Raw genomic sequence first — 18,145 nt, 5'->3', positions numbered from 1 at the left:
CTACACCAGCTGGGCATGGTGGCAAATGATTTGAATCCCAGCACTAGGGAGGCAAAGGTAGGAGGATCTCTGTGGCCAGCCTGAACTACACAGTGAGCTCCAGGGCAGTCAGGACTACATAGAGAGACCTCAGCTCAATAAACAAACAAACAAATAAAATCCCTACAGCAAACAACTTATTGTATTTAAATTCAGCCACACTCAAGTTTTTAGAACATAAACAAAAAAGTAGCCAGAATTTTTTTTTTAATTTTTGGGGGGCAAGAATGTAACAATAATGGCCACTAGCCCAGTTCCCAGTAGGGTCCTTGGCTCCTTTAGAACCTACTGAGCACAGTCTTTACCATCTACCTTTCTAGTAGCATTTGGTCGTCCATAGTTTTACCAGCATGGCCCATTAAGCCCTGGTTACAGCACCCTAGGGTTTCTCTAGCACACAACTCCAAACTCTTCCACATTCTTTCCCCCTAAACTAGTCACAAAAGCCTGTGAACCAAATGGCCAGATCTGCCCAGAAAGCAGCCCCACCCCTTGGCATCCTTGTTCGGTACTGACTATACTTTCTCATCGCTGTGACCAAAGTCTTGACAAAAAGCAACTTAAGAAAAAAGTGTCTGTTTTACTTAATGGTTTAAAGGTACAGTGTGTCACGGCAGTAAAGACACAGGTGTCAGCAGAATGAGATACTGGTCACGGAACATCTGCAGTTCTATGAGAGGCAGAGAGAGACCGAAATGCTGGTGCGCAGGTGGTTCCTTCCTCTTTTCCACTGTATTCAGCCCAGGGCCCCGGGTCCTTGTGTTGGAGGCACCCACATTCGGAGATGCTGTTGTCCCCTCAGTTAAACCTCTTTGGGAACATCACAGATAGACCTGGGGTATGTTTCCTAGGTGATTCTAAATCCAGACAAAGCTAACATGAAGAATAACCATCACAGCCCTCTACCCCAACAGTCCAGCCTCTACTCACTCACACAATGCACATGTCCAACACTCAGAAACAGGTCCATTACATAAGCCGGGTGGTGGTGTATGCCTTTGATCCTAGCACTCAGAGGCAGAGGCTGACACAGGAGGATCTCTATGCATTTGAAGACAGTCTTATCTACATAGCAAGTTCCAGGCCAGCCAGGACTACATAGTAAGACCTTGTCTTTTTTTTTTTTTTTTTTTTTTTTAAGGAAGCTACTGGGCATGATGACATGTGTAATCTAGGACTTGGAAAATAGATTTGGGAGGAATTCAAGGTGATTCTTGGCTACACACTAAGTCTAAGGCCAGCCTAGACTAAATGTGACCAGGTCTCAAAAAGTTAAAGGAAAAAAAAAAGCCATGCCTAGAAAAACAAAAGGCCAAATCTTTACATATGGAGGTGTGGTCTCAAGGAAGACTTCTCAGACAGCTTTTCACAGGTTAAACCATACCTGATGGGTTTCACTTCAAGCATAAGTGACTAAAACCTAAAGCAGTTCCTAAGAGCCCTAGGAAAAAAATGAAAGGTTAGCTACATTAGTACATTGTAAATCAAGGCAAATCACGCTATAAGAACCAGAACTGAGAAATAAGGCAAGTTAAAGGCATGCACAACTGTGTGAAATGTTGGCCTTGCACCTCCGTTACCATCCTCCCCAAAGACTAATTACCCAACTTTGGCCCCCATATTGGTCAGGCCTGGGCCACAGTCACCAATCACACTGTGGTATAGAAAATCCTGAAGGCGATAGTGGATGAGAAAGGTACATGACATCAAATAACATGGCCAGAGGATTACCGAGAGCAAATATTTTGTCCTATATGATACTCCAAAACTGGCAAATTTAAAGAATTAAAAGGAAAAAAAAATGAAAAGCAGACACCCTATTCAAAACATATATTTATAACTTTATTGTGGCAAGAGACCTCAGACCATGTAGACCAGAAGTTCTTGACCTCAGAAGTCACAAGAGGGGAAGTAGAAGAACCCAGGGTTCCTTGAAATTCCCCATCAGTCATTCTGGTGTATCACACACTTGAAGAACATGCTCTTCATTCATGCTTTTTGCACTGAAGGCAAGATGCCTAGACGTGACTTGCTTGGGAAACAACACTAGTGACTTCCCGGCCAGAAATGTTGGGGCTCACTGTGCAGATGCAAACAGGCATGACTCTTCCCTCACAGATTCCAACACACAATGGCATGAGAGACATACTTCTAGTTTCATTATTTAACTCTACTCCTCATTCCCCTATGATGTCATCATCTGAGCTCTTGCTCAGATAAGTGTTGCAGCCATCAGCTGAAATAGGCTGAGAAGGCAAGAGCCACAGAAAATGAAACTTCTATATTAGAGCTGATGCATACATCTCTGTGCACACTAACTGATCCCATCCTTTATATAGAAATAGCCACAGGTTAATTCTAATATGTCTCTAAGGAATTTGCTAAAATGATCTACATGAAAAGGAAATTTATGATATGTAGATTTACTATTATTTTCTCAACGAAGCTTTTTAAAGAACAGACAGAAGCTGGGGGCGGTGGCACACACACCTTTAATCCCAGCACTTGGGAGGCAGAGCCAGGCAGATCTTTGTGAGTTCGAGGTTGGCCTGGTCTACAGAGTGAATTACGGAAAAGCTACACAGAGAAACCCAGTCTCAAAAAAACGGGGGAAAAAAAACAGACAGAAATATTGGCCATATGTGGTGGCACATGTCTTGAATCCCAGCACTTGGGAGGCAAAGGCAGGCAGATCTCTGAGTCTGTAGGCCAGCCTGGTCTACAAAATGAGTTCTAGAACAGCCAAGGCTACACAGAGAAATCTGACTTGAAAATCCAAAGAGAACGGAGAGAAATACTAACTTAAATTTCCCAACACAAGTGTCAACTGATCTTGTTAAATCAACTCACAGGAAGGAAAGGATCACAGACCCAAAGCTGCCTCAAACTACTGATCAAACTCTTAGAATCTGATCACAAGTGAAAGACCAAAGGCCAATGCTGAGTCCACCCTAGTGGTGCACCCTAAGATCCATCCACTTGGAGTGAAAAAGCAGGAGGGTCAGCAACTGCAAGGTCAGCCTGGGCTATACAGCAAGACCAGGGCTAGAAAAGAGAAAAGCAGCTCCTGATCTGTGAATGATCCATCGTATGAATGGGGACACTCCAGAGCTTACTTGTGAATCCATTCAGAGGTGTATCTGATAGCACTGCTGAGAGCACCATGCTACCTAAGCATCGTACATACAGTGGTGGGTGTTTACAAATCTTGACACTCTTCCCATTAAGAAGATCCCATCTGGGGGCTGGAGAGATGGCCCAATGGTTAAGAGCACCGACTGTTCTTCCAGAGGTTCTGAGTTCAATTCCCAGCAACCACATGGTGGCTCACAACCACTTGTAATGAGACCTGGTGCCCTCTTCTGGCCTGCAAGGACACATGTAGGCAGAATACTGTATACATAATAAATAAAATAAATCTTTAAAAAAAAAAAGATCCCATCTACAGTGCACCCTTTAAATCTGGAAGGGCTCTGGGGCAGGAACAACACTATACTGATTTCCAAACTCAGGTTTAAGAAAGGCAGCTCTTAAGAAAGATCACTGTCTATGAGTTCTGAGCAATCACACTCAGGAATGAGTCAACAACAGCAACAGACCTGAGATCACAAAAAAGAAAGGAAAACACTGATCTAGACCTTCCAACCACACAGGCATATGAGTACAACCACTGGATCCTTAAGACCAGCTCGGCCACCAGACAGATCCCAGTGAGTGACTTCAATCAGTGCTACCTGAACCAGAACCAAACAATGGAAGTACACCTTTTTCCTATCGAGGCATCAAGGACAGAGTTCCCTTCCTAATTTTCTATTGGTAGACACAGAATGATGGAGGTAATGTCAGTCATGATTTTCCCAGCTGTTAGCCATTGGGGGAAACTCCTGACCTTACAGCCAGTTCTATAGTGATGTGTTGGGAAGTATGGGAAATAAGCTATATGGTATCATCACCATGTCTGCTTTGAACCTTCCTAGAATTTTCTGTATGATTGGAGATTGGAGAGACCAGGTAACAAAATTCTACAAAAACACAATATACCTTTTAGTGCCTTGATAACAAAGCAAAAGATATTAGAAGAAAACAAAGTTACAAACATAAGCATAAACATCCTCAGCAGAACTGTGGCACATCATGTAATAACTATGAAAAGGATTGCATTCATGACAAACCAGGATTTACCCTAGGAATGCAAGGATGATTCAATACACACCATCACCAGGGCTAGAGGAACAACAACTCAGTCAGTAAAAGTGCTTGCCATGCAAGCAGGGGTACCTGAATTTGATTCCACTACACGTAAGGCAGGTGCACAGGCAGGTGACTCGCTGACCAGCCAGCCTAGTCCAACTGGCAAAACTCAAGTTCCAGACAGAGATCTTGGTTCAAAAAAGAAGGTAAATGATCTGAGAAATAATACCTAATGGTGATTTCAAGCCTCAGGTGCATGATACCTACATAAACAAATATGCACATAGACTTATAAACACACACACACACACACACACACACACACAACATGCACACAGGCTCACACATACACACACAAACATGCATAGGCTTGTACACACACACAATCACTATAACAGTATACTAATAAGACAAAGAAAAAAAAATACATGTTCATTCTCAAACTACAAAAAGACTTGATAAAATTCAACAACCCTGGTGTGAGATGGTAAACACCTTTGATTCCGGCATGCAGGAGGATCTCTGTTAAGTTCAAGGCCAGATTGGTCTACTAAGCAAGCTCCAGGACAACCAGGCCTCCACAGAGAGACTGTGTCTCAAAAACAAAACAAAACCAGCAAAGTAGGAACGGAGAGGAACAAAAACTTCCTTACTTTAGCAAAGAGCCTTTAAGGATTTGTGCCAACCCCTACCCCAAGCTGGGAATCCAATCCAGGGCCCTACACAGGCTAAGCATTGAACCAGTGAGAGACAAAGTTTCCTATGAGATCAGGAGCAATCAATACAAGGATGCTCACCACCACTATGATCCTCATCACTATCCTGGATACTGAAGATGGAGTAATTGGGTAAGAAAGACAAAAGCATGAGGTTGGCCAGGTGGCAGTGGGGCACACCTTTAATCCCAGCACTCGGGAGGCAGAGGCAGGTGGATCTCTATGAGTTCGAGCCAGCCAGGTCTACAGATCAAGATCCAGGACAGGCACCAAAACTACACAGAGAAACCCTGTCTCGAAAAAACAAAAAATAAAAAAAATTTAAAAAAAAACACATCAGGCTGGAAAGTGGATGTAAAGCATCTCTATTTGCATACAAGATGACTGAAGAAATTCCCACAGGGGCCTAGAGAGATGGCTCAGAGGTTAAGAGCACTGATTGCTCTTCCAGAAAACCTGGGTTCAATGCCCAGAACCCACAACCATCTGTAACTCCAGTCCCAGGAAATCTGATGCCCTCTTCTGGCCTCTGTAAGCACTAGGCATACACACAGGGCACAGATATACACACAAACAAAATTCCCATATACATTTAAAAAAAAATACCCCACAAAATATCTGCTACAGGCAACTCATGAACTCAGCACAGTTGTAGCACATCAAAACAGAACAAAAGAAAAACATTGTGCTTCTATACATCACTAACAGCAATCCAAAATGAAAATAAAAAATTCTATTTACAGTAGAATCCACAAAAAACAAAATATTAAGGAATTAAAATCATCCAAGGAGTTGAATATTTATACACTGAAACTACAAGGTACTGATGAAAAATAAATGAAAGCAGGCTGGGCGACTGCTCAATAGCAGAGCATTTGTCTAGCTCTCCTGAGGACCTCAGTTCAATCCCTAGCAGCACAAAGGAAGGGAAGGAGGGAAAGAAGGAAGGAAGAGGGAGCCGGGAGAGCAAGTGGGAAAACACCCATGTTCATGGAGTGGAAGGCATCGTTAAGACAGGGACTCCAAAGCAATCTGATTCAGTGCAGCCCTACTAGAATTCCAGTAACCATTTTTACAGAAACAGAAAAGCAACCCTTACAATTCAGATGAAACATCAAGGGGCTCAAAACTGTCGATACAATATTGGAAATGAAAAAGCTGGAATACTCTCATTTTCAAAGCTCACTACTTCAATATTTACTACAAAGCTACAACAATCAAAATAGTGTGGCGCTGACATTAGGATAGGCATACAGATCAAGAGAACAGACCTGAGTCCAGAAATAAATGTAAATATCTATAACCAATATATTTTAAACCTTTCTATGGGTTAAGAATAGTCTCTTCAAAAGCATGCCAGAAGAACTGGATAATCACTTACAAAACAAAACAAAACAAAAAAATGAAATGGGAACACTCCTACCTCAATCCACATACAAAAACAAACTCAAACTGGATCAAAGACCTAAATATAAAAACTAAACCTATAAAACTCTTAGAAAACATAATGGTAAATCTTGATGGCTTAACAGTAGATTCTCAGACTTGACACCAAAAGCACAAGTAACAAAAAAAAAAAAAAAAAAAAAAAGGGGGAAAAAAAAGCCGGGCAGTGGTGGCGCACACCTTTAATCCCAGCACTCAGGAGGCAGAGGCAGGTGGATCTCTGTGAGTTCTCGGCCAGCCTGGGCTACAGAATGAGATCCAGGAAAGGCACAAAGCTACACGGAGAAATCCTGTCTCAAAAAACCAAAAGGTAAAAAAAAAAAGAAAGAAAGAAAAGAATGAACTCCAAATAAAACTTGTGCAAAGGATAATATCAACAAAATTTATGAAGCAGTCTACTAAATGAAAGAAAACAATTGCAACTCATGTGTCTAAAGGGTTTCATGTCCACAATATATAAAGAGCTCTTATAACTCAACAAGAAAAAAATCACCCCAATTAAAGCAGAGACAAAGGGCTTAGGCATTTATACAAATATATACAAATAGACACCAAGCACATAGAGAGACATTCAGTATCACTGGTCATCAAGAGATAACAAAACAAAATGACAACAACACAGAAATTCACATACTAGTTTAACAGAGTTAGTTTTAGTGAAGATGTGCAGAAACTGTAACACTGCTGGTGGGAATAAATTAAACTCAGATATGTAGTATTACCAATGCACTGTGAGATATATCCAGAAGAAAAGAAGACACACACACACACACACACAATTAAACACCTGCTTATGGCAACATTATTCCTAACAGTAAAGAGGATGAAAACTAAATGTTCATAGACAGATAAGTAGATAAAGTGCAAACACAGATGCTCGAGCACGAACCCTCATGCATACACATACATGTGTACGTACACGTGTACACACACACACACACACACACACACACACACACACACACACACACGACAGATTATTATTCAGCCACTAAAGGAATAAAATACCAGTACCTACTATAACTTGGATACACCTCAAAGACATTACACAGACATAAGTGGTCATATATTTATTGCATGATTACTTTCACATGGTATATTAAAAATAAGCAAATCCAGGAAACAGCAAATTAGACCAGGGCTTGGGGGGGGCAGTAATTACTCAAAAAGTATGGGGTCCAAGTTTTGAACTAGAAAGACCCAGTAACTGAATGACATTTTGAGTACAATAAATACCACTGGACTGCATACCTTAGAATAGTTAACTATGAGCTGGGCGGTGGTGGCCCACACCTTTAATTCCAGCACTTGGGAGGCAGAGCCAGGCGGATCTCTGTGAGTTTGAGGCCAGCCTGGGCTACCAAGTGAGTTCCAGGAAAGGCGCAAAGCTACACAGAGAAACCCTGTCTCAAAAAACCAAAATAAATAAATAAATAGTTAACTATGTGCTATGTGAATTTTGTCTCAATAGAAGAGAATGTTGAACTATTTTATGGATTCATTTAACCAATAGTTGACTACCAACCATATGTCAGAAACTCTCTTCATGAAGGTGATAAACATTTTTTTTTTTTGCCACAATGGAAAAGAAGCAAGCTAAGAGATTATGAGAAACATGGGCTATTTTAAGAGAGTTTAAGAAGACCTTTCAAATATTTGAAAAGAGACCTGAATAAATCAGAAAACATTATTCCTGATAAATAATGGGAAAGAAAAGATCAAAATACAACTTATCAAAATTCAATCATATGCAAAAATTGCTTTCTTAAAAAAAAAAAACCAGAAATATCTAAATATAGATGTTCCTTTTATGCAAATGTAATGTGACTTTGGTTTCCAGACATTTACCTTCTTTTCTAGACTTTCTTAGCTGGGCATGGTAGCTTACACCTATTAGTCCACCACTCAATCTCAGGAGGATGAGGTAGGAGAACTGTAAGTCTCAAGGTCAGTTTTGACTACACAGCAAGACCCTATCTCAAAAAAAACTGAAAAGAAAGAAAGAAAAAGAAAATGGGGGGAAATACTTTCTTCATAATCCAATGTTCTCCCTCAACCCCATATATAAAGTACTCTTCTGGCAGCCCATACACCTTGTTGAAAATATGCAGGAAAAGAAAAAGAGCGCAATTATCACTTCTTTTAAATTATTTTCCGGAGACAGGTCTTTAAATATCCCCAGCTGGCCTCACACTGATTCTGAAGCCCAGGCTACACAATCCCCACTCTCCTGCCTCTGCCTCACAGGTACTGGTTGAATTATGACTGTGGTATACTAATTCTCATATTCCACTACTTATCACTTCTTTTGAACAATGTCTCTGTGAGTGATATACACGAGTGAAGATGCCCTTGGAAGACAGATGCACCTGATCCTCCTGGAGCTGGAGTTACAGCAGTTGTGAGCGACCAGGCCCGGGTGCTGTCCTCTGCAAGGGCAGTACATGCCCTTAACTGTAGAGCCATTGCTCCAGCTCCCCCACTACCTCTCACTTTTATACCTCACAATTAATTTTCTAATGTTGTAACACACATAAGGTTTTCCATCTCAGCCATTTTAAACATATAGTTTAGTGATGTGAAATCAGTCGTAATGGACAGCTGTCACCAGGACCCAGCTCCAGGGCTCTGCATTCCATAGACAGAAAACTGAGCTTAGAGACAATGAGAAACTGGACGGTCAGCTAAAGGAATAACCGGAATTCAAGTAATGTCTGTCTCCTTACATACATGAATGTGTCTCACTTTTTTTTTAAGATCTTTTTTATTCTATGTACATGAGTGTTTTGCCTATATGCAGGGATGTGTACTGCATATACGCCTGGTGCCAATAGAGGTCAGAAGAGGGTGTCAGATCCCCTGGAACTGGAGTGAAGAATGGTTATGAGACATCAAGGGGGGAATGGGAATTGACTCCAAGTCCTCGGGAAGGACAGCCAGTGCTCTTAACCACTGGGCCATCTCTTCAGCCCCAAATGTGTCTCATTTTCATTCACACTTTGTGGTGGTATTATGTTCCCCAAAATATTGTGCACCCTAATAAACTTATCTGGGGTCAGAGACAGAACAGCCACTAGATACAAAGGCTAGAAAATGGTGGCACTCACACCTTTAATCCTAGCATTCCAGAGGTAGAAATCCCTCTGGATCTCTGTGAGTTCAAGGCCACACTGGAAACAGCCAGGCATGGTGACTCATGCCTTTAATCCCAGAAAGCGAGCCTTTAATCCCAGGGAGTGGTGGTAGAAAGCAGAAAAGTATCTAAGGCGTGAGGACCAGAAACTAGAAGCATTTGGCTGGTTAAGCGTTCAGGCTTCTAGCAACACAGTTCAGCTGAGACCCATTCTGGATGAGGACTCAGAGGCCTCCAGTCTGAGGAAACAGGATCAGCTGAGGATCCGGGGAGGTGAGTTAGCTGTGGCTTGCTCTGGTTCTCTGATCTTCCAGAATCCACCCCAATACCTGACTCAGGTTTGATTTTATTAATAAGACTCTCTAAGATTCCTGCTACAACACTTCAGGCTAAACTGTGAAAAAACAAAGGAGCAAACAACCCCCTTTTCCCAGCCAGGCAGTGGTGCCACACACCATTAATCCCAGCATTCAGGAGGCAGAAGTAGGTGGGTCTCTGTGAGTTTGAGAACAGCCTGGTCTGCACATCAAGTTCCAGGACAGCTGGGGCTACACAGAGAAACCCTGTCTCAGGGGGAAAAAAATTTTTCATCTCAATCTCAGAGATCAGTCAGAGCCACACCAGAACTTCCCTGAACCTGGAGAAGGGCACGGAAATTTTTGGACTCGTTAAGATCCTTGCTCACATACTACTGCCTGTTACTTGCTTTTGTCTAAAACAAAAATCAAGCCTCTATCAACCCAGGGACTTGGGTTGAGCCTTGGTGTCTAGCCCTCCCTGGAGTAGGAACATGGCCATGAAAGAAGTCCCATACCTCTGACCCAGCAGTCCCTGGTCCTTCCTGGTTCCAATTCAACACTTCACAGTGGTTCTAGCTATAACAGCCAGATCGTCTGAAGCAGCCAACATCACTTCCCTGCTAATTGGGGAAAAACTTCTTTCTTTTAACTTGTATTCCCATGAGCCATCTGTAGTCATAATTAAATTCGAGATAAACGGGTGCTGAGTTATAACCATAATGCTCCTCTCTACAGAGTGACCAGGCCTCAGGGACTTGTTCACTAACAAGCTAATGTTTGTAAAACTCTGCAAAGGCAGAGGACTAAATACTATCATTAGTACTAGACTACTGGTTTAAATGTAAATTAAGAGAGATAAAGAGGGAAAAAAACACATTAGTAAATCAGGTTAGGGACTGCTAAGATGTATGAAATATCTGAAACCACAAGAGTAAACAGTATCCTAACTGAGTTTTTCTCACTGCTGGGATGAAACCCATGGCTTTGCATGTGGTAGGCTCTACACTGAGCTACAACCCCAGTCTCTAGCTGGTCTTGTTAAAGAATACAAGCACACTGGTGCTGGTCTAAGAAACTAGCCTAAATCACAGAAAAGGAATGAAAACTGACTAGGGACAGGGGAAAGACCATATAGCCAAGCAAATGTCAGCAGAAAAAGGCTGCATGAAAAACTGCTCCAAAATCCACAATGTATTTGAAAAAATACTATACAGGAACAAAACAAAATCTACACTCATGAAACAAAAACCAAAAACTCTACAACTGAACAAAATCTACATGCCTGTAAAGCCCAGCACTTGGAGGCAGAGACAGGAAGACTGGAAAGTCAAGATAATCTGGGCTACATGGTGATTGTGAGGCCAAAGTGAACTACACAGGAGACTCCATCTCAAAAACCAAACAACAAACTACCTGGCCTAAAGGGTCCACAGGTGAAAAGGGTGTGGTGAAAACAGGACCCCTAGAAAAGACCTCTGCTCTTCCTTCCCTCTCCTGTTCCCTTTCCAGGAAGGGTGGCTATGGAATCACTCAGACTTATGGTACTTCAACTCTGGGGCACTCTTCACCACAATTCCTCTTCATTTATACTTCTTACTCTAGTTAAACTCCAAAGAATTCCTGCACAGCCTGTGATCCAAACCCCACGACACTTCTATTCAGCTGTCACAGCGCCTCACATCGAGTTATCACCAAAGTGTTCTAGCTTGGCCCTGGCATGGAGACTCCATGAGGCCAGAGGTCATTCAATATCTTACCTGACTTTTTAGTTTTAATCACCAGCATAGTACATGCTCGGGAAAAAAAGAAAAAGAAGAAAAGAAAATGTAGTTTGATTAAATACAGGTTGAAAAAGCCTTTCTTCAAAACACCTGGCAACAAAAGTATTTCAAATGTGTGGTTAGATCACAGAGGCTCCAAAGAGAGCCATGAATAAACACAATGCATCTTTTGCAGAATCAATTCTACTAAAAGATTAGGAGCAGAGTGTGTTTATATTAAAACAGGCTACAGAGGACCATGTATAATTTACATTAAGATAAAATTTCATGTGCTTGCCCCATCCCTACTGAAGGTAAAGTCCTAGAGAAAAGCCTTCTGAAACCTATGCACTTAATTTACCCTATAATAAGGCGGCAGCAGACTGCACTGAATTTCCAGTGTGAAGTTAGGACTTCTGAGCATTACTGGGCAAAGTGCTCCAGAAAACTAATTTCCATGTTCTTCGAAGAAAGAAGTTTGTATCAAAGAAGTTTTCTGCCAAGCTTGGTGGTGCACACCTTTAATCCCTGTACTCTGGAGGCAGACACATTGACAGATGGATCTCTTGTGAATTTGAGGCCAGCCTGGTCTATGGGGCAAGTTCCAGGACAGCCAGGGCAACATAAAGAGCCCTTGTTTCAAAACAACAACAACATAGTAGTCGTTTCTTACTGTGAAACTCCCGCTAATGTGTCAGAGCAGCAAGGCAACACAGTGGCATCTAGGAAAATGATCAAGGGAGGCACTAGGTCTGCACAACTACAACACAGACTTGGAACCCAGGGAAACACTGTGGTCATCTGTCATGTCCTTCTCTTCCTACCTTGCAGAATCTGGATACAAACATTCACCAAGCACTTACCGTGTGCCTGGCCTTTGGTGGAAGGAGAACAGGCATTATAAGCACCTAACTATAATTACCTCCTGCGCATGTAGGTCTCTAAATGGGCATTAGCCTTTCAGAGTAAAAGTTAACCTTGGAAAACCTCATTAAAACTATTATGACTCATCAGGCATGGTAGCTCACTAGGCACTAGGGAGGCTGAGGCAGAAGGATCCCAAGTTCAAGGGCAACCTGGGACTATAAAGGGAGAATCTGTCTCAAAAATAAACAAAAATCATCATGCCTCCTAGAGAAGTATTTCACCACTGGAATGCTGCTTACTACCGTCCGAAAGGTCACATCATTTCACTTGGTTATTCAATTTAGCCTTTCCCACCACTTAAAAGATGTCAAGCTTCTCATTGATATGGCATTATGGTCTGGATGTAAGATCAGTGCTCAAATTGGAGAGGACATCAGGAAATCAGAACAACAGTCCCTGGTCTCTTTTTTAGTAAATGGCCTCATGAGAAGTTGAAGTTACCAAATAGCCTCTTCATTTTTTTTTCCTTTACATTTTTAATGGGGGAAAGAGGCACATGTGTGGAGGTCAGAGGGCGATCGAAAAAAAATCAGTTCTCTCCTTCCACCAACTCTTTCCTTTCCCCATGAGTTCCAGGGATCAAACTCAGGTCATCAGGCTTGTTGGCAAGCCCCTTTACCTGCTGAGCCATTTCAAATGGTTAAACCCGCTAGTTTCAAATAGTTAAAATCAACATGAAACCAATCTTTTAAAAAATGAAATCATGAAATGAAACACTGGGGACTGTGAGATGGCTCAGTGGGCAAAGGTGTTTGCCATCCAAAGATGCAAGTGTGACCACCTGAACTCAATCGACAGAACCCAGGACGGAACGGACTCACAAAGTTCAAGAGTCACTCACCCCTTGTCACTCACACACACACACACACACACACACACACACACACACACACACACACGTCATAGAATACAATAATAATCAATAATTTTAAAACAGTGAAACACAGAGTCCAATATTTCATTTCTTGAGAATTAAAACATTTTAAATCCATCAGTAAGGACCAGAGTGGTGGGTTTGGGAAAAGTGTGATTTGTCTCTCCCACCACCACCAATTTTTGAAATTTTCTACCTACAATAGTTATTCTCAACATGTGGTTCATGACCCCTTGTGGGTGCATATCAGATATTTATTTACATTACGATTCATAAGAGTAGCAAAATTACAGGTAGGTATGAAGTAGTAACAAAATAATGTTATGCTTGGAGGCCGCCGCCACTGCATAAAGAACTGTATTAAAGGGTCGCAGCATTAGGAAGGATGAGAATCACTGACCTTCACAGAGAAACAGTAGGCACAGCAACATGCTATGGTCCAAACTAGTACCCTTGCTCTCTGCCCTTCCACAAGCCAAGCTCTTCAGTCAGAGACAGCCAGACTACTTCAGCTCCAAATCACACACAGCCTGAAAGAGCTGGAGGTCAGCACAGGAAATGTAACATCTGGAAAACGGGCTAGCAGCACTACCAGCATCATCTGGACCAGCAGGGAGCACAGCAGCAAGCTAACAGGTCACATCTTACACAGAAGGGAAGGGAGGGTCCCCAGACTGCCATTCTCAGGGCCCTACAAGTGGGACCACACTTCCTAACATGTGGTCATCCGGGGTGCCTTTCCCAGTCAGGGGGCCAGCTTTTCTCTTACAGGCACACAGCCCCCACCCCATACTTGCAGACTTCTATACAACCCACTAATTCATTTCCTCCTACACATATGGGTGACTTTCCTTGTTTTTCCTGGTTAAGTCTTTGGGGGGGTGCCGGTGACTTGGTTTTCCTTCACTCTTCTTTTAGAAAGTTCTTGAACTGGTGTCACAGTCAAATCTCAGGTGGGTTCCGGCACTGCCCTTCATTCTTCATAGGAACCCAGATGTCCCAGATATCTACAGATCACACCCCTAAAAGCAGGTGCTGTGTCTCACTCATCCTAGCATAGTAACCAGATTATGGGAACTCAGGGCACATTAATTGAATGTTAATTAAATGAGCAAAAGACTCCCAAGTCCCAGCTAATAATATGCTCGTCTGAATGCAGCATGCATGCCAACATGACTCCTGGAGGGGCCAGAAGCCAACAGTCACCTGCATCAGTGACATCCAGCTCCCTGCCAGCTGACCCCAAATGTGTAAGCACCAACAGGTTTCACCAAAGGTTCTATGTTTAACAGGAATTTCACCTTCTTCCTAGAGTGGCCTCTCATCCCAATTCTTTCCTGGAACATGCAAAACAATAAAGGCTTTCCAAAATGAAAAGGTATTTTATATTTTTATTAATTAGGAATCATAGAAATTACACAAATAAATTTAATGTTTTCCTCTATACTTTTCTTTTTAAAACCGAATTTTCTTCTTTCTGCTAGCTCCTCTGGGACCACACCAATCAATGCCCAGCTACCTCTCTCTACTGCTTCCTGTCTGCAGGCCTCTGGGCCTCCCTCACTCTGGCTCCAGGCCTAAGCACCATGCTGTACTCACTCAGGCCTCGGCTGCTGCTCTCTGGTCACCTTCCAAAGCCTCTGGCCTCACCTCTTTCCTCACTTTAGCTCTCTTCCCAACTTCCCTCCCTGTCTGGAATGTAATGAGCATATACATACACAAACATCAACAAAAAAATTAATTTTCTTCTGTAAATACTTGCAAAGACACATACAGGGGTTCTGATTCCACAAATCACGCTAAGGCCTTGGGTCATGAGATTTCTCTGTTAATAATTCTAAAATTGACCACTGAGAAGAAACTGAGCTATTGCATAATATTTAACAGGTTAGCTCATTTGCTGTTTGGAGAGTCTTACTATACAAGATGAGAAAACAAAGATGGGCAAATTTTATATGCAATTTCCTTTGTGTGTCTGAGCTAGCTCAGGCTTGCAACACCACAGTGACAGTTTCATCTCTCTAGAGGTACAGTTTCAGCATTACAAAAAAGGATTTCAAGGGAATGATAATTCATGCTCATCTTTTTGGCTCATTAGCATATCTATCCTGACAATGCCCCCAAGAAGTCCTTCCTGGTTTACACACTGAAAATTTCTAAGGGATTCTAGCAGAAGTGTTTAGAAAAAAAATCCCAAACACAGGGACAACAAGAAGTATCCAGTTAAATGAAGGACTTTCTTCAGAGCTCCAGCAAGAGTGGCAGAAACAACTGACTACTGCCTGTTTCCAACGGAATGTCTCTGCAGCCTTCTCACCGGGCCATCTTCTTAATTCCAAAAGGAATGGATAGCATCCAAGAAAAATAATTGGTCTGCTTTTCCCTCACAGAAAAATTCACATTCATGTCTTGGTTTAAAAATGCTGGAATTCTCCCCGGCCAGCTCTCTGCCTCCCTGGCTTCTGCACTGTGACAGCTGGAACAGAGGTGTCTGGGTGAGACACCTTACATCTTAAACGTTGTCCGCGATGGGGTCTGATCTGAGCCAGTGAGGCTGGAACCATCCCCAGCACCTACTCACAGGGATTTCTGACTCCTATGAGAGATTCCTCAGTTTTTACACTTTAAAGGTTCAATTTGCTTTGACCAGAGAATTTTCACCTTCAGACTAATTGTTACTATTTAAGATGTCACAATATGGCGAAAAGGGAAACATTTCCTCTCCTTTGAGTAAAGGACGGCTGTACACTATTTTGCCAGACATCCTACAATGATGCAGTATTTTCAACAGGCCATTTTCCAAGACCTGAAAAGCACCAGAAGATTTTAAAGCCCGACTGAGGGTCCACCTGGACATTTCTACACAGAAGCATTTTACAGACAACACAAAACAGCATTTCCAAAGATTTCACCTGTGCATCTCGTCACAGAAAATGCAACCCCCCCCAAAAAAAAATTATGGCTCCTCTTCAGTTGTATGCTGTGAATGTAAATTAAGACGCCAATACAACACTCGATATACCCTTTAAGACTCCACAAAAAAGAGCACACATACACACACACACACACACACACACACACACACACACACACACACACACCCTCCTTCTATTTCATTCTCAAAACTGAGTCAAAGCTCACTACAAAAGCCGTGGAAATAAAATCAGTTCCTTGAGCCGATCATTCGTCTGAATGCTTCTTAGATTTCAGAGCACGTCCACGGCACTTCACCCATTTGCATTCTGTTGCCGTTTCAAATTAAAGGTAAAGAATTTTCCACGCGGAATTCTCTCTAAAGGTTTAATCCTGAAACCCGCGTCCCCAACCGGGGGGTGATGACAGTGTGGAAACGTGGCGAAACGTACGTGAGCCATAGCCTGGCGCCTGCAAACCCTGCAAAGCCCCGCGGCAGGGAGCGTTTTAATGACTCGCCCGTGGGGAGCCCACTCTGACCTTTGGTGTTAATCGAAGGTGGAAGGTGTGCATTCGGCCCCAGCTGGATCCCAGAACCGCCTGCCTTCCAGCCTCTCTGCAGCTCTCCGACTATGAATCAGTCATTCATCTGCAGAGCAATGACTCAGTATAAACTTTTAAATAATGGCTCAAAAACCCACCTCCACCAGCCAGGGCGAGCACGCTTATCTACACGGGCAGCCCGACTCCGTCGTTCCGCACCGCGCCAAAGCCCCGGGGCCTCTGAGATGCTGCCGGCTCAGCACCCCTCGGGGCGGGCACCTAGGGCGCGAGGCCTGGCTGCCCCGTCTGCCTGAAGCGCCGGCGCCTCCGGCCGGGAGCCGGCCCCACACACAAAGTTTCCAAAGTTGGGGCGGCGGGCGGGCCGCACCACAGACGGTGAGGAGGCCGGGCCTGGCCTCGCAGGACCCGCCGGGCCCCGGGGCCGCCGCCGAGATGGAGCCGCCCGCCGCCCCGCCGCCCCGCCGCCCCGGCCCGCCGACCTTACCCCGCGGCCCGCCCGCTCGGCCGGCTCAGGGGCGCCGCGCGCATCCTCCGCCGTCGTCTGCAGCGTCCAGCTCCCCGGGCAGCCCCATGTCGGGGGGCGGGGAAGGGCCGGCGGCCGCCGCCGCCGCCGCCGCCGCCGGCTGGAAAGTCCCTGCTGGGCTGCAACCCGGCTCGCGCACGCGGCGGCCGCCGGCCGCGCCGCCTCACGCACCCTCGCGCTGGCACTTCCTCTCGCGCGCTGGAAATCCCCGCGGGCCGCCGCCGCCGCCGCCGCCGCCGGCGCGCGCCCCCGCCGCCCGCGCGCGCCTCCCGCCCGCGCGCGCCTCCCGCCCGCGCGCGCCTCCCCCCCCCCACGCCCCACCACTCCCCCCCCGCGGCTGGCGCGCGCCCGCGCCCGTTGCTAGGGGCCCTCGGCCCCGCGCTCGCCGCCGGCCTTAGCAACGGCGGCGCGCGCCCCAGGCGCCTCAGGGCCCCGGCGGGGGTGGAGGGGGTCCACCCTCCGCGCGCTCTCGCTTGCTCTCGCGCGCGCGCGCGCGCGTGCGCCCTCGCGCCCCGCCCGCCTCCCGGGCTTTCCGGGTCAAAAAGCCAGCGGAGCCGAGTTCAAGGCGAGGAAGGGTTCCTCGACGGGCGGTCCCCGACACGCTCGCCTTCCCGACCGAGCACTCACGTCGTCCTCACACCTGTAGAAGGCACGGGGGTCGCGGGCACCCGCTGACACGCGTGCCGAGTTCCTGCACACACACCCCGCCCCCCAGAACGCACGGGCATCGCCGACGGAGCTCACGGGCGCGCAGATCCCA

At 44.8% G+C, this 18,145-nt stretch overlaps 1 protein-coding gene across 9 annotated transcripts in view; it reads right to left on the bottom strand.

Annotated features, from left to right (window-relative positions):
* Traf3 (TNF receptor associated factor 3) overlaps positions 1-17,527 on the bottom strand; it is a 121,129-nt gene extending 103,602 nt beyond the window's left edge. For 4 of the 9 annotated variants that reach the window (XM_076551417.1, XM_076551420.1, XM_076551416.1 and 1 more), the window contains exons 1-2: positions 17,347-17,525; positions 16,839-16,947 (exon numbers count right to left, since the gene is read on the bottom strand). The gene's annotated coding sequence lies outside the window, so the exon portion shown is untranslated. Of the gene's footprint in view, positions 1-16,838; positions 16,948-16,999; positions 17,136-17,346 lie in introns of those variants that run through there. The other 5 variants (XM_076551418.1, XM_076551422.1, XM_076551423.1 and 2 more) reach the window with 4 other exon arrangements.
* Between the last annotated feature and the right edge of the window lie 618 nt (positions 17,528-18,145).

This window comes from Peromyscus maniculatus, chromosome 14 (assembly GCF_049852395.1).
Source record: "Peromyscus maniculatus bairdii isolate BWxNUB_F1_BW_parent chromosome 14, HU_Pman_BW_mat_3.1, whole genome shotgun sequence".
NCBI lineage: Eukaryota > Metazoa > Chordata > Mammalia > Rodentia > Cricetidae > Peromyscus > Peromyscus maniculatus.
The sequence above is the reverse complement of the archived record's forward strand: the minus strand, read 5'-3'. Positions and strand labels throughout refer to the sequence as shown.